The sequence below is a fragment of the Oncorhynchus keta genome, chromosome 34, assembly GCF_023373465.1.
Source record: "Oncorhynchus keta strain PuntledgeMale-10-30-2019 chromosome 34, Oket_V2, whole genome shotgun sequence".
Lineage (NCBI taxonomy): Eukaryota > Metazoa > Chordata > Actinopteri > Salmoniformes > Salmonidae > Oncorhynchus > Oncorhynchus keta.
Window position 1 is genome coordinate 36,911,032 of NC_068454.1, and position 17,898 is coordinate 36,928,929.

Genomic DNA, 17,898 nt, shown 5'->3' on the forward strand with positions numbered 1-17,898 from the left:
TTGACTTTGTTGTCCTTAAGCCATTTTGCCACAACTTTGGAAGTATGCTTGGGGTCATTGTCCATTTGGAAGAATAATTTGCGACCAAGCTTTAACCTCTTGACTGATGTCTTGAGATGTTGCTTCAATATATCCACATAATCTTCCTTCTCATGATGCCATCTATTTTGTGAAGTGCTCCAGTCCCTCCTGCAGCAAAGCACCCCCACAACATATGCTGCCACCTCTGTGCTTCACGGTTGGGATGGTGTTCTTCGGCTTGCAAGCCTCCCCCTTTTTCCTCCAAACATAACAATGGTCATTATGGCCAAACAGTTATATTTTTGTTTCATCAGACCAGAGGACATTTCTCCAAAAAGTACAATCTTTGTCCCAAAGTGCAGTTGCAAACCGTAGTGTGGCTTTTTTATGGCGGTTTTGGAGCAGTGGCTTCTTCCTTGCTGAGCGGCCTTTCCGGTTATGTCGATATAGGACTCGTTTTACTGTGGATATAGATACATTTCTACCTGTTTCCTTCAGCATCTTCACAAGGTCCTTTGCTGTTGTTCTGGAATTGATTTGCACTTTTCGAACCAAAGTAGATTAATCTCTAGCAGATAGAACGCGTCTCCTTCTTGAGCGGTAAGACAGCTGCGTGGTCACATGGTGTTTATACTTGCATACTATTGTTTGTACAGATGAACGTGGTACCTTCAGGCATTTGGAAATTGCTCCCAAGGATGAACCAGACTTGTGGAGGTCTACAATTGTTTTTCTGAGGTCTTGGCTGATTTCTTTTGATTTTCCCATGAAGCCAGGCAAAGAGGCACTGAGTTTGAAGGTAGGCCTTGAAATACATCCACAGGTACACAACCAATTGACTCAAATCAGAATCTTCTAAATCCGTAACATAATTTTCTGGGATTTTCCAAGCTGTTTAAAGGCACAGTCAACTTAGTGTATGTAAACTTCTGACCCACTGTAATTGTGCTACAGTGAATTATAAGTGAAATAATCTGTCTGTAAACAATTGTTGGAAAAATTACTTGTGACATGCACACAGTAAATGTCCTAACCGACTTGCCAAAACTATAGTTTGTTGACAAGAAATTTGTGGAGTGGTTGAAAGACGAGGTTAAATGACTCCAACCTAAGTGTATGTAAACTTCCGAAAGAAAGACCCAGAGTTACCTCTGCTGCAGAGGATAAGTTCATTAGAGTTGCCAGATAAATGTCTCACAGAGCTCAAGTAACAGACACATCTTAACATCAACTGTTCAGAGGAGACTGCGTGAATCAGGTCTTCATGATTGAATTGCTGAAACGAAACCACTACTAAAGGACACCAATAAGATTAGATTTGCATGCGCCAAGAAACATGAGCAATGGACATTAGACCGGTGAAAATCTGTCTTTTCCCACTGATTTGTTGAACAATTCTTTGGTTAATACATGATTCCATTAGTGTTACTTCCTCGTTTTTATAATGTAGAAAATAGTAAAAATTAAGAAAACCCCTTGAATGAGTAGGTCTCCAAACGTTTGAGTGGTACTGTACCTTATATACATAAGTATTCAGACCCTTTGCTATGAGACTCGAAATTGAGCTCAGGTGCATCCTGTTTCCATTGACCATCCTTGAGATGTTCCTACTACTTGAATGGAATCCACCTGTGGTAAATTCAATTGATGGGACATGATTTAGAAAGGCACACTCCTGTCTATATCAGGTCGCACAGTTGAAAGTGAATGTCAGAGCAAAAACCAAGCCATGAGGTCGAAGGAATTGTCCGTAGAGCTCCAAGACAGTTCTGGGGAATGCTACCAAAAAATGTCTGCAGCATTGAAGGTCTGCAAGAACCCAGTTGGATCCATCATTCATAAATGGAAGACGTTTGGAACCACCAGGACTCTTCCTAGAGCTGGCCACCCAGCCAAACTGATTAATCGGGGGAGAAGAGCCTTGGGTAGTGGGTTTGATTCCCAGGAGCACCCATACGTAAAATCTATGCACACATTACAGTAAGTCGCTTTTGATAAAAACGTCTGCTAAATGGCATGTATTATACACTGAGTACACAAATAATTAAGAACACCTGCTCTTTCATTGAGACTGACCAGGTGAATCCAGGTGAAAGCTATGACCCCTTATTGATGTCACTTGTTAAATCCACTTCAACCAGTGTAGATGAAGGGGAGGAGACCGGTTAAAGATGGATTCTTAACCCTAGAGATAATTGAGACATGGATTGTGTATTTGTGCCATTCCGAGGGTGAATGGGAAAGACAAAAGACTGAAGTGCCTTTGAACAGGGGTATGGTAGTAGGTGCCAGGTGCACTGGTTTGTGTCAAGAACTGCAACTTTGCTGGGTTTTTCACACTCAACAGTTTCCTGTGTGTATCAAGAATGGTCCACCACTCAAAGGATATCCAGCCAACTTGACACAGCTGTGGGAAGCGATAGAGTCAACATGGGCCAACATCCCTGTGGAACACCTTTGACACCTTGTAGAGTCCATGCCCGGATGAATTGAGGCTGTTCTGAAGGCAAAAGGGGTTGGGGTGCAACTCAAATATTAGGAAGGTGTTCCTAATGGTTAGTATACTCAGTGTATACATGTACAGAACAAAAAATGAATGCAACAGGAAAAGTGTTGGTCCCATGCTTCATGAGCTGAAATAAAATGTATTTATTCATTACAAGCACCATGCTCTACCAACTGAGCTGCAAAGGACGACACGTTTCATGTGTGCAATTTTCACATTTGTGCATCAGCAGTTTCTCTTGTTATGCCAGTCACTCACTTAGTCATGTCAGCTAACTGGTGTCAGTCTGGACTCGAACTCAATTTGCTCCGGTCTTGGTATTTAATACCGGTCTTGGCATGACATTTTTCTTAATAAACTATGTGTCCTTTTCATGACATTTTATTTTTTATGAATAAAATAAATTAAATAGTAGGCCAATTCCACAGCCCAGTAGATACAACTAATCATTTTGGTTGTGAAGTGCATTAGCAAAACGCTTTGTCCTTTCTTTAGAACAAAATGCAATTTACCACTTGGCTGTCTATTATATCACCCTGTCACAGGCCCTCCCAGTCAACCCCACCTCATAATATTGCCTGCTACAGTTGTTCGAGAGATGTCCAGATTCCAGCCAAACATGCAGCATAGAGAAGACCAGCAATGGGGCCCTCGTCAACATCATGCAGACATGCCTTCGCAGTGAGCCTTCTTTTGAATGGAACAGTCAGCCACTTGTTGGCAAGTATCCGGCCAGACCCCTACAAATGCAGAAGCTAATCCAATTCACTATTTTGATACATTTGATAACCTAATTGTGAAACACAAGACATTATTTGTTGCTCATGTTCTACTTCTAAAATGCATATCATGTCCAGGGCATAACCTAGCCTGGTGGAACCAACCTGATCGCTGTGTTCACCATTCTATTTCACTTTATGATATCTGAAGTGAAATGCAAAGGTGAATGCAGCAATCAAGTTGCTTCCACCAACGCTAATCATAACCACCACCGATAATGTAATCAGTGCTCTGTGTTTGTATGTGACCGACCAATATCTTTGACGAGGGGCCAGGAGCTGATATGAGCTGCTATGCGGGGGCGTTGGCAACGGCCTCACCCCAGCCTGTTCATGCTCACCAACGGTTGTCGATTGGGAGAACAAGAATTAGGTGGGTTTAGTCTGACTTGTTCAAACTTCAACATAGGTGATATCTGACACACAAACGCATACTATTACTAACTGCCATTGGTAATTGAACAGTGGCTGTGTATGTGTTCACAGGAAGATGTATGGTGACTTGCGAGATGATGTGATGAAGTCCAGACTGACAGATGGGCTTGATACTGATGTCTCTAAATGGAGAGAGACCTGGCACAACATTTTTACTAGACAACTTTTACTTGTATTGTCTTTTTCTATTATTGAATTGAATAGTACACTATCAGTCAAAATGGGGAGGTTATTGTAGTTATTGAACTCAACCTGCAGTATGTTTGTTTGTTGTGATTGAGTGGGCAAGATTCTGACAGATGGGTGTGTCATGGTGGTGGCAAGGACACACGCAAATCAAACCACACCCCCAAGCCAACTCACGTTTGGCTTTTGTCTTGGCTGCCAGCATTTCTTGAGGAGCAAGACAAAACACAAAGCCAAATCAGCGGGTGCAGTTCCCCTTAAGACTTTTCCAAGACCCCTTTTTCCATCCAGAAATCAAAGCCTTTACTTATGCCAAATGTTTAAGATGGAAAATGGTAGAAAAAAATGTATATATGCCTTCATTTCCCAGAAATACAGACTCTTAGCTTTCATTTGACGCCCAATTTGATGTGCTCCTATGTTGGTGCTCATGGGACCTTTTACATGGAAATGCCCACATATACACACAGAATGGGGTCCTGCCGGTTCTGTTCATCTGTCCATTACAATGATCTGTTCATCTACAGTCTTTGTTACGGCACCTAGAGAAATGTGTGAACAATGCCATCTGATCTGGGTTCAAGAACACAGAACAGTCTGTGCTTTTCTCTACTAGTACATTGTAGGCCTATACAAAGTAAACAAGAGTCAGACTGACAGAGGGAGGCAAAACAGAGAAACTACCGTCCCATCCAAACACAGACACCTGCCTTCTTTTGTAGATCAAAGGCTAGTAGGAAATCCTCATTTCCTCTCAACTGCCCACTTCAAAGAGTGTTCACCATATTATCTGTGGTGCAGCAAGTTAGGACCTTGACCGTGGCTTCAATCTGTCCTCAACACAAGGCCACAGTTTCACAGTATCTCACTCCACTATATACCCCTATAGAACAACTATAATTTAGTCCCTAAACTTTTTGGACCCTTTGAAAGTACCGCAGTGCTGTTCTGGGAGTGAATAATAATAAGAGGTTAAAAACATGTTGCTAACACTGTCAGCTGTCGCTGGCCATCAGAGTTGGGATTTGCAGAGGAAATGAGTAAGCAACCTATGAGCAACATTTGCACAATCGTAGGACTGCAGAAATGTCTGATGGAATTGAAATCACTCGATACACTTACTGCACTAAATGTTCATCTCTTTACTAAAACAAGGAAAAACATATCACATGATCTTTTATTAGCCATGCGACTGTCTAAGGTATCCTTTTGTATTTGTATGGATTATGGATCCCCATTAGATGCTGCCAAGACAGCAGCTACTCTTCATGAGGACCAGCAAAATGAAGGCAGTTAAACAATTTTTTTTAAACATTACAATGCATTCAACAAATACAAGTAGTGATGAAGTCAATCTCTCCTCCACTTCGAGACAGGAGAGATTGACATGCATATTACTAATGTTAGCTCTCTGTGTACATCCAAGGGCCAGCCGTGCTCCCCTGTTCTAAGCCAATTGACATTTTCTTGACAAGTCCCTCTTTGTGGTACCTGACCACACGACTGAACAGTAGTGCAGGTCTGACAAAACTAGGGCCTGTAGGACCTGCCTTGTTGATAGTGTTGTTAAGAATGCAGAGCAGCACTTTATTATGGACAGACTTCTCCCCCATCTTACCTACTGTTGTATCAATATGTTTTGACCATGACCGTTTACAATCCAGGTTACTCCAAGCAGTTTAGCCACCTCAACTTGCTCAATTTCCACATTATTTATAACAAGGTTTTGTTGAGGTTTAGGGTTTAGTGAATGATTTGTCCCAAATATAATGCTTTAATTTTGTAAATATTTAGGACTAACTTAGTCCTTGCCAATCATTCTGAAACTAAATGTAGCTCTTGGTTAAGTGTTGCAGTCATTTCACTCGCTGTTCTCTCTTTCTTGCTCTCTCTCGGAGGACCTGAGCCCTAGGACCGTGCCCCAGGACTACCTGGCATGACTCCTTGCTGTCCCCGGTCCACCTGACTGTGCTGCTGCTCCAGTTTCAACTGTTCTGCCTTGTTATTATTCGACCATGCTGGTCATTTATGAACATTTGAACATCTTGGCCATGTTCTGTTATAATCTCCACCCGGCACAGCCAGAAGAGGACTGGCCACCCCACATAGCCTGGTTCCTCTCTAGGTTTCTTCCTAGGTTTTGGCCTTTCTAGGGAGTTTTTCCTAGCCACCGTGCTTCTACACCTGCATTGCTTGCTGTTTGGGGTTTTAGGCTGGGTTTCTGTACAGCACTTTGAGATATCAGCTGATGTACGAAGGGCTATATAAATCAATTTGATTTGATTTGATTTTTGATTTGTAGTAGCTGACGTGTATAGTGTTGAGTCAACCGCATACATAGACATACTGGCTTTACTCAAGGCCATTGGCATGTCATTAGTAAAGATTGAAAAAATTTAAGGGGCATAGATAACTGCCCTGGGGAATACCAGATTATGTCAGAGAGGCTTCCATTAAAGAAAACCCTCTGTGTTATGTTAGACAGGTAACACTTTATCCACAATATAGCAGGGGGTGTAAACCCATAACACATGATTTTCCAGCAGCAGACTATGATCGATAATGTCAAAAGTCGCACTGAAGTCTAACAAAACAGCCCCTACAATCTTTTGGACATCAAGTTCTCTCAGCAAAATCAGTCATTTGTGTAAGTGCTGCACTTGTTGATTTTGCCTTATGGATGGAGCTTCATATAAACATACAGACTTTGTGGAGAACACTAAGCAGATAACAATCATGCTTCCTTATGATTCTTCCCAAATAGGCACCTGTACTATCAAATGTTCCCTGTTATATAACTATAACCCCCCCACCACCTTCATGACAAGTCAAGAAAACAGGGTTTTCCTCCGACCTACACCTCCTCCGAACCAAAATGCCTTCTCAGCCTAATCACCCACATGAAACCACAACTGAGTCCCATCCCATCTAACCACGATTTCACCCTCCAGCTAATCTGAAGAATGTCAGGTGGGCTACAGTGCTTTCCTTACAGAATCTGGTTCTGATCTAAATCATCCACTTGGAGACTTGTCAATAACGGCCTCTGTGATTGGCTATGGCAGGGAATCTAGGAAAATCCAGGATACTGTAGGATTGTTTTCTATTAGAGTGGATGGCTACAACAGTGTGATGTTTCAGACTGCTATACTCCAAAGGATAGAATTCCTTGTACAATTAAAATAATCTAATTAGAGCCATCTGTGCAGACATCCGTTTCTTGACTGATCAAGGTTCATTAAATTGAACTCGGGAGACAGTCCAACCAGCCTGCAAATAGTAAAGAAGGAACTGAGTAAACAACCCTAATTATTAGACACATGGCTGATAGAAAGACTTATGCAATATTGGTCACATCTTGTTATTTGTGTTCAATTCAGTGGAATACTAAATCATAGTCCTTGCCAGGCATTTATCTTTACCAAAGGATGGGAAAATGACTGGCTGGACAGCTTGTTCGCTTCATTTGCAACTAATCAAAAGTACAAATTGGTTACCAAGGACTGCAAAACATGTCATTATAAGAGTCCATCCATTACGGAGCTGTATCAGAATATGCTGAGATGTGTAGATGAGGGATGTCAATGGCTCATACAAGCACACAGGGCAAAATGTGGCTAATATTAGCAGAGCAGTAAAGTCAATGTTTAGGAAGTAGTTAACGACACATTCATGTGTCGAGTCATTTATTTCCCTCTTTCGGGCGTCATAACCACCACTGAGTGTTTTCCAAAAGGCCTCTATGGCAGGAATGTTAGCCAGCCAGCCTGGCAATTCTCCACAGTACTAAACTGCCATAGAGAGAGAAGGAAAAGGCATTCATACCAGAGACCTCGGGGAGGTTTAGCCAAAAGGCTGTCGGCCATCCAGTCGGCCATGAGTTAAATGTCCTTCCTTGGCAAAGGAAATGTGACAACAGCAGATCCACTGGCCTAGGTCAAGTGCCCTAGCTAAGTATCCACAACACTAAGATAGTAGTAGGACAGTCGTGGCTCCTGCTGTCTCCAGCACAGTTGAAATCCTTGGATTAAACTTTACTTTTCCCGCCTGCCCCCATTAGATTTGGGAGGGGCTGAGGAGGAGGAAGAGGAGGAAGCTCACTTAGAATAGCCAAGTGCCCCTGAGTGCTTCCAGCATGTTAAGCAGCTTACAGCCATAGCCCAATGAAGCAGGGATTTTCTATTGATACGTGAGGACAAGTCTGTTGTCTTGTCTATTTTGGATACGTCGTTGTTGTCTAGTGGTCCACATGTAGACGCAAAAGCATACGCATGTTCTGGAAAAGGAATGACAAGCACAACGACTTCACGCCGCAGGACAAATCACCACTCTACAGTGGGAGCCATATATTTCACACCACTTAAAATCACACGCCAGTAACAAATCCAATTTACATATTGACTTTACCTATGCAGGGGAAGGGGGTACTAATGTTTTCCTTGTTTCGATGAGAGGTATATCAGGCACATGTACAGTACCACCTAGTTAGTCATCGTTATCACACTGGTATTGACGGGACTGTCTGCTGCCCTGAGGATGCCGCTGATCACCCTTTCTGTTGCACAATTAAGCAGGCCCGACAACCGACTCATGCAGATCATATTACAGGAAGAGAACACAGGGGGCTTTGTTCCCATTGGAGCACAACTATTGTCTGAGATTATTAACAGGTAATAATGAATATTGAGATGATGATGAGATGAGATGAGTGGGAGGGGTGAGCAGCAGGGTTTAGATGAACTGAACTGCTAACAATAGGAGGTTAAAAGAGTTGCGAGTGCATTTCGTATGGTGTCACCTTCGAATGTGATGATTAATGTTGCAACTGCTTCAACTTGAATTAGTGCATAGTAACACCACATATAGAACAACGAGACAGATATTTCACTGGATGTATACATGTGAAGCATCCGCTTGGCGTTTCCACTCACTACCAAATATGTGACCGACCGCCTCGATTCGGTCTTATGTCGCAAAATTTGAAACTGTGTTTTTTTACATTGGATAAAAGCAGATACACAGAGCTACAAAATAGTATATCATACAGTGCATTTGACGAACAATGGGAAAGTAATTCAGCTACTGAAAAACTTGTAACTTCACTTTTGAGAAAATGGTCTTTGAATGTTTTGGTTCCTACTGGAGAGCTCTTCTTTGTCTACACCCATTCAGCATCGTTCACACCCTCTTAAAAATTTGCCCCCATCCAAACTCTGGCCATTTTACTCGCCCTATCAGAGCTAGTTAGGCTGTTTTTATCCAGAGCATTGATAACTGTAACTGTGCTGCTGGCAACAATTTAACTATGCTTTCTTTGCCAACGTTTACTGACACCGGCCATATATTCAACGGGTGTTGAGAGTTCGTAAATTCATCAGTTATTCTGCGCTCTGGCACACTCAGACGAGAGTGCTCTGAAATCGGAGTAGATGGCCAGACTAAATTTACGAACGCACCCGAAATGGTTACTTGCATAGTGGAGTCTTTTGTTAAGACATGTAGCTAGCTAGCTAAACAATGAACTATCATCGCAACTCATGACGTTACTACCCTGCATGAATCTGCAGGTAGCTAATCAACCAGATTCAATGTTAGATAGCCAAGGAAATGGCTCTGATATACAAATAATAATATCATACACGCAGTGGTAACCTGTCATTCAGGGCAGAGCCCCACCTGTTTTGAGCCACACATTTTTTGCAAAAAATTAATAATATTTATTCTCTCAAAACAACTATTAACTCTGAACTACGAAAACTTGACTTCGGTGAGTTCAAGACAACTGGGAAGTCGGGAATAAACAAGCTCCGACTGGGAAAATACGTTTTGAAGGGTCATCCAGCTCGGAATTGTAAATCCGGCCTCTTTCTATAGCTACGACCTGAAAATCAATGACATCACCATGATTCAACATTGTTTACTCCAAGTTCCCAGTTGTTTTGAAAGAACCATAAATCCAGAGAATGCCAAACATTGATGACAAAATTTGCCCACGAAGAACCGCCGTGCCACCTTCCTGTTCAAGTGAGCACAGCACAACAAGTTGAGTCCAAAAAGGTATTGTATGCTGCTGCATAAATTATGTAATATGCCAGGGAGATATGTATACTGTAGCTAAGAAACTAATACTAAGTGTATGTTGTGTAGTAAGATGTTGGTAGCCCATGTGCCTCACCCTAATCATTTGGTCTATTTACCCCTCTTAAATTTTGCCTACTGTTCTGACTTTATGGTGCACGTAGCCGATAAACTGTTTTAGAGAAATGCAATCATTGAATATTGTAAGAGCTTTTTTTGTCTGCTTATATGCCCCCGTTATTTATCCTACGGTTCTGACTTGGTGTACAGGGAGAACACTGTAAGAATGGCCTATGTTCGGAATTCTGACGCTGTACATTTTAAAAGTGCTAGGGAAATAGTTATGACTACGTCTGTCCTAGCTCGCTCATTAATGATTTAATGGAAATTACAGATTGCCCCTTTGTCACCGTTATAGTGCAATGCTGGCATGCATCCCACTTTTATGAATTTTTTGCCCCACCAAGATTTACATGCTAAAATCACCACTGCATACACATAACGTTAGCTAGCGAGGCAGCCAGCTAGCATTAGCTAACTAACAGTACACTTCGGCCTCGCGAGTGGTGCAGTCGTCTAAGGAATTGCATCACAGTGCTAGCTGTGCCACTGGAGATCCTGGTTTGAGTCCAGGCTCTGTCGCAGCCGGCCGCGAATGGGAGACCCATGGGGCGGTGCACAATTGGCCCAGCGTCGTCTGGGTTAGGGGAGGGTTTGGCCGGCAGGGATGTTCTTGTCCCATCGCGCACTAGCGACTCCTGTGGCCGGGCGCAATGCACTCTGACACGGTCGCCAGGTGTACAGTGTTTCCTCCAACACATTGGTGCGGCTTGCTTCCGGGTTAAGCGGGCGCTGTGTCAAGAAGCAGTGCGGCTTGGCTGGGTTGTGTTTGAGGACGCATGGCTCTCGATCTTCGCCTCTCCAGAGTCTGTACGGGAGTTGCAGCAATGGGACAAGACTAACAATTGCATACCACGAAATTTTGGAGAAAATAAAAAAATACAGTACATGTCCAGCCCACTCATTATCTCAGCCAATCATGGCTAGTGGGAAGGTTGCTTACTTTTTCTGTGGCTAAACCAACTAGGCTTGTAATTTAACATTTTTATTTGTATTTACAGATGGCATACAAGTTTGTTATTAAGGCATATGAAAGTTCACATGTTCAAGAAGGCATTTCCGCCAAAAAACGCATTCCGATTTTTTTTTAAAGTGTTTACTAGTAGGCTGTCATTGTAAATGAGAATGTGACTTGCAAAGTTGACTTGCAAAGTTAAATAAAAGTTTTAGATGTTTTATTATTATCATTATGACTTTTTTAAACCTTTATTTAACTAGGCAAGTCAGTTAAGAACAAATTGATTTGTAAGTCGCTCTGGATAAGAGCGTCTGCTAAATGACTTAAATGTAAATGTAAATGTATTTACAATGACGGCCTACCAAAAGGCCTCCTGCGGGGGTGGGGGCAAACTGTAAAGACGAGCGACCCAGGGATGTGTGTGCTTTAGGGACCTTTAACAGAATGTGACTGGCAGAACGGGTGTTGTATGTGGAGGATGAGGGCTGCAGTAGATATCTCAGATAGGGGGGAGTGAGACATAAAAGGGTTTTATAAATAAGCGTCAACCAGTGGGTCTTGCGACGGGTATACAGAGATGATCAGTTTACAGAGGAGTATAGAGTGCAGTGATGTGTCCTATAAGGAGCATTGGTGGCAAATCTGATTGCCGAATGGTAAAGAACATTTAGCCGCCTGAGAGCAACCTTACCTGCCAATCTATAAATTATGTCTCCGTATTCTAGCATGGGCAGGATGGTCATCTGAATTAGGGTTAGTTTGGCAGCTGGGGTGAAAGAGGAGCGATTTAGTCTAGATTTAACTTTAGCCTGTAGCTTTGATATCTGCTGAAAGAAGGACAGTGTACCGTCTAGCCATACTCCCAAGTACTTGTATGAGGTGACTACCTCAAGCTCTAAACCCTCAGAGGTAGTAATCACACCTGTGGGGAGAGGGGCATTCTTCTTAACAAAACCACATGACTTTTGTTTTGGAGGTGTTCAGAACAAGGTTAAGGGCAGAGAAAGCTTGTTGGACACTAAGAAAGCTTTGTTGTAGAGCGTTTAACACTAAATCCGGGGAGGTGCCACTTGAGTATAAGACTGTTTCATCTGCATATAAATGAATGAGAGAGCTTCCTACCTGAGCTATGTTGTTGATGTAAATTGAGAACAGCGTGGGGCCTAGGATCGAGCCTTGGGGTACACCCTTGGTGACAGTCAGTAGCTGAGACAGCAGATGTTCTGACTTTATACACACAGGTAGCTAGCAAACCAGGCCAAAGACCCCTTAGAGACACAAATACTCCTTAGCCGGCCCACAAGAATGGAATGGTCTTCCGTATCAAAAGCTTTTGCCAAGTCAGTAAAAACAGCAGCACAACACTGCTTAGAATCAAGGGCAATGGTGACATCATTGAGGACCTTTAAGGTTGCAGTGACACATCCATAACCTGAGCAGAAAACCAGATTTCATACCAGAGAGAATACTATAGACATCAAGAAAACCAGTCAGTTGATTATTGACAAGTTTTTCCAACACTTTTGATAAACAGGGCAAAATAGAAATAGGCCGATAACAGTTTGGATCAGCTTGATCTCCCCCTTTAAATAAAGGACTAACTGTGGCTGCCTTCTAAGCAATGAGAACCTCCCCTGAGAGGAGAGACAGGTTAAAAAGGTCAGGGATGGGCTTGGCGATTATACTGTAGGGGCAGCGAACTTAAAGATAACAGGGTCTAAACCACCAAGATGTTTTTGGGGGGTCTAGTTTAAGGAGCTCCTTTAGCACCTCTGACTCAGTGACTGCATGCAGGGAGAAACCTAAATAAAAAATATATAACATATGTTCAAACGGCTCTTCTGTGAAGTAGTGACCCTCGACATACACCTAGTTTCCTGAAACGGGTCACATGTGGTAGTGAGAAGATGGGACGAGATGATTTGTGGCAGATTTTCTGCAAATTTTCGCATCGATTAAACATTTGATCTCAATACAGTTCTGTTCCCAAAACCAAAGTATGTTATGAACAGAGTGGACTAAGGTTTGTAGACTTGACCCTTTTTTTAAAATCACGTTGTTTACAGTAAGTGCAAAGGCGAATTGAGTTATTGCACATGTGCAATTCACAGAGTAGGCGTTGCCTTACGGAAATATGCAAATTATGCTAGAACGTGCCAATAGGATCTCGCTAGCTAGTGCTTGGCTCTGCCCCCCTCTTTGCTTGTTCTGCTCACTATGGCTTATTTGTTTCCAACAGGGCAAAATGTGGCTAATATAAGCAGAGCAGTGCAGTAACGTCAATGTTTAGTAAATGATTAACAACACATTAATGTGTTAAGTCATTTGTTTCCCTCTTTCGGCCTCAGAACCACCACTAAGCATTTTCCAAAAGGAATCCCATTAAACCTGATGTTAATGACTGGGTCCTTCAGGTCCACAGGCTCTTCAGCTAACTACTGTTATTGACTAATTAAAGCACAGCTCATGGGTTCCAATTGTGAGTCACAATTTTCAATAAAACCAGTCATCAGAAAGACGAAAAGGTTTAATGGTGAAACTAGTCTCAATGTGGCTTTAATAAGAGTGCTGGTCTAGGATCAGTTGTGCCTTCTAAATCACACAAATAAGAAGATCAGCACTACTACACCGAGCCACTTTCTGAATATGGGACCTGGTTCTGCCTGGGGATTCGATATGAACTCTATGAACTGATGTGAAAGAATGATACTTTGAGGTCTCCTCTCCTTGGTCCTAAATCAATTACTAGTCCTAAATAAACAGAAACAGAAACAGGCAGATAATTACAACATTCCTCTTGTAAATCCCTTCCTCAAGGCTTTGTCCTTTTGGATATTTTTAAACCTCACTGCAATGTCACTTCCTGACCTTCATTTCAGCAAATTCCCTGATGGGATGGATGCTCATCCAAAATATCATTGTAGGCTACTGGCAGAGGAGTTGGAAAAGGTCTTGATACAAGGTGCATGATAATCACACGTTAAAGATTATTCCAGATTGTCTGTGCCTGACTTGGGCAGGAGCACACATGAGCTGAGTACCACCACCTAAAATGTTCCACTGCTTCAACTCCTGCACCCCTTATAGAATATTAGTTCAAAAAGTATTGTGGAGCTCCTGTACCTAAGTACCGGCTGCCAAAAAAATGAGTACGGGCTGCTTTTCAGTCCAAGTCGTGCACTGCAGATAGTGACAGCGTGATGATGCAACTTGTATGTACGTCACTCACCAATCAATTTTCGCATCATTAAAGGATAAACTGACACTGTACCACTAAATATGACTTAAAATATGAATTAAGTGTAGGCCCCTTTGCAGACAGTTACGTTTCAAGTCAGAAGTCGGCCATTCAAACGCAGCAAAAGTAGACTGTCATCCATTTCTCAGGTAGTCATTGGTTAGATGGGGTTATAAACACAAGTAGCCTTCCACTGTGTCTGAGGATGCCGAGTTATCACTTGAAAGGATAGCATTTTCTAGATGTTTATTTTTTAACTTCAATGTCAAAGCGTAGGGAAACAATTCACATAAAATAGTTAGATCAAGTATGGAAAACATTGCTGGCTTACCGATGTTTCGTTGTATTGACCATGTCTGCAATTTTTTGCGCAGGAAATAAATGATACGACTTCCCTATGCAACAGAAAACCCCGCGTTCCTATTGAGACAGATGATGTTAGCCTAGGATGCTCCGCGTTGAAACCCCTTGCTAATACAGTAGATGAGATCGAGGTTTAGAACATAAGCAATGGAAAGTCAAAAAAGTGCTGTGTATGCCCGTTCTCTTCTTGAATGCAGTCACTCAGACGGATGCTCAACGCTCCTCCCTGCAGCAAGAATGAGTTTTGGAGGGAAGAAATGACCGTACTGGATCAGAGCGCAAATGGGCCAATTGTGTTTCGCAAAACCAGGCACTGGATTATTTTATGTCAGCACAGTGAACAAGTTCCCTGATAGACTGACGTCCCGAGACAGACCGCTACAGAGGAATTATAATTATAACACGTTTCGGGGTTAGAAGGATTGTGCTAAGCATAATTTAGAAATTCAAGAATCAGTGGAAAGCCTTCTTGAACTGCAGGGAATCTTACTGATTGTGCCTATAAAAAGACCAAAAGAACATACTAAAACACAGACACACACTGTTCTATGCAACATACTTTTCTTTTATATTTTAGTGTGATGGCCTACAACACCAGGACAAATGGTGTTCGTTTTTATAGGTCCTTGTGTGTGATGGTACTATAAGGTCTATCTAGCACAGTTGGTAGAGCATGGCGCTTGTAACGCCAGGGTAGTGGGTTCGATTCCCGGGACCACCCATACGTAGAATGTATGCACACATGACTGTAAGTCGCTTTGGATGAAAGCGTCTGCTAAATGGCATATATTACATGTAGAAGAAGTGTGCTCGCTCCGTAACTGCAAATTGATGTCAGTGTGGGATAACCAACCTGTGGTCTCTTACCTGTTAGAAGTGTTCCCATGTCACATTGTGGTTTATGCCTGGGGTCTTAGTCCTGGATCTGTATGTGTGCATACTACGGCCTCTTCCAAAAGGTCGGGATCTGTATGTGTGCATACTACGGCTTCATCCAGAAGGTCTGGATCTGTATGTGTGCATACTATGGCCTCATCCAGAAGGTCTGGATCTGTATGTGTGCATACTATGGCCTCATCCAGAAGGTCTGGATCTGTATGTGCCTCATCCAGAAGGTCTGGATCTGTATGTGTGCATATGGCCTCATCCAGAAGGTCTGGATCTGTACTACGGCCTCATCCAGAAGGTCATCTGTATGTGTGCATACAGCCTCATCCAGAAGGTCTGGATCTGTATGTGTGCATACTATGGCCTCATCCAGAAGGTCTGGATCTGTATGTGTGCATACTACGGCCTCATCCAGAAGGTCTGGATCTGTATGTGTGCATACTATGGCCTCATCCAGAAGGTCTGGATCTGTATGTGTCCATACTACAGCCTCAGCCAAAAGGTCTGGATCTGTATGTGTGCATACTATGGCCTCATCCAGAAGGTCTGGATCTGTATGTGTGCATACTATGGCCTCATCCAGAAGGTCTGGATCTGTATGTGTGCATACTATGGCCTCATCCAGAAGGTCTGGATCTGTATGTGTGCATACTACGGCCTCATCCAGAAGGTCTGGATCTGTATGTGTGCATACTACAGCCTCATCCAGAAGGTCTGGATCTGTATGTGTGCATACTACGGCCTCATCCAGAAGGTCTGGATCTGTATGTGTGCATACTATGGCCTCATCCAGAAGGTCTGGATCTGTATGTGTGCATACTACAGCCTCATCCAGAAGGTCTGGATCTGTATGTGTGCATACTACGGCCTCATCCAGAAGGTCTGGATCTGTATGTGTGCATACTATGGCCTCATCCAGAAGGTCTGAATCTGTATGTGTGCATACTACGGCCTCAGCCAAAAGGTCTGGATCTTCATGACACAGGTGGTACTGTTTACAACACTGTGGTTTCTGGTTTGAGCCCAACTCTCTGCATTCCCCCTTAATTACTACTAATAAAGATTGAGATCAGGTTAGAATCTTTGTTATTTTTATCTGTGGGGTATAAAACTCCCAGTTGGTAAAAGTTTAAACCAGCAAATTCGTCCAGGATGAATTTGAGTCATCTCATGCCCCCTCTCTTGGAGTATAAAGCAATGCAAAATTGGATTATCAAGCAATGCAAGTTTCTCCCAAGAATTAGACTGCCATCTAGTGGTTGTAATTTAACCAAAACCATCAACTCCGAGACAATATGGTGTAAATTTAGTGGCAAGCAAGATAGGTATTGTTGAGTGATGTAAATGAGTTGTGTATATTTACTACCAGTGCTGTACCAGTAGCAATTATTATATGTTGTATCTGTCATTAGAGGGTTACACTGTCTGCAGTCTCAAAGTTCTTAGCCACTCCCCATGGCTCACATTACATCAGGTGCATTCCATTGAAGGCTGAACACACCCACAGCTGAAAATGTTGGTACTTCGCCAATATTCAGCGCTTTCTCGATTACAGTACGTGACACTGTAGTATTGGCTATTTGCACCATGAGTCAGACATAAATAGTTGTTGTCAGTGTGCTATCTCAGCTCTATATATTTGACTCTGGCATGGTACATACAGAGCTTTCACACCTCACCATCACAGTTTACTTGAAGTCCTACAAAGGATATCCACTCTAGTCTCACCCTTGCTTTACTTATCCTATTTTACATCCCACCTAACCCTCGCTGGCCCGTAATTTATTCTTAGCTTCCTTCTTCAACCTGGCACATGCCTTTGCTCCAACCATAACTCTTTCCAAATGTCGGACTACCCCACCCTCAACACAGCTATAGACTACACTACGGAGTCCTTCAAAATCTCTCCACGCATTTAAAGGCTGCGTTGAAATAATGACTTATCAATGACCCAAGACCAGTTCAGTTAATCTCTACCATTGTGACAATGAGTCGTCATAATGCTGCAACAAATGTGCATTATCCTAGGGGCGTTGGCAGACACAATGCAAGTAACTTAATTTATTTCCCAGTGTGTCTTATGTATGCGGATGACTCAACACTATAACACGTCAGCTACTACAGCAACTGGAATGACTGCAACACTTAACAAAGAGCTGCAGTTAGTTTCAGAATGGGTAGCAAAGAATAAGTTAGTCCTAAATATTTCCAAAACTAAAAGCATTGTATTTGGGACAAATTTTTCGCTAAACCCTAAACCTCAACTACATCTCGTCATGAATAATGTGGAAATTGAGCAAGTTGAGGTGACTAAACTGCTTGGTGT

General features: G+C 42.5%; 1 protein-coding gene across 8 annotated transcripts in view; it reads right to left on the reverse strand.

Annotated features, from left to right (window-relative positions):
• osbpl6 (oxysterol binding protein-like 6) overlaps nt 1-14,908 on the reverse strand; it is a 59,686-nt gene extending 44,778 nt beyond the window's left edge. For all 8 annotated transcript variants that reach the window (XM_035750017.2, XM_035750016.2, XM_035750014.2 and 5 more), the window contains exon 1: nt 14,653-14,908. The gene's annotated coding sequence lies outside the window, so the exon portion shown is untranslated. The remainder of the gene's footprint in view (nt 1-14,652) is intronic.
• Between the last annotated feature and the right edge of the window lie 2,990 nt (nt 14,909-17,898).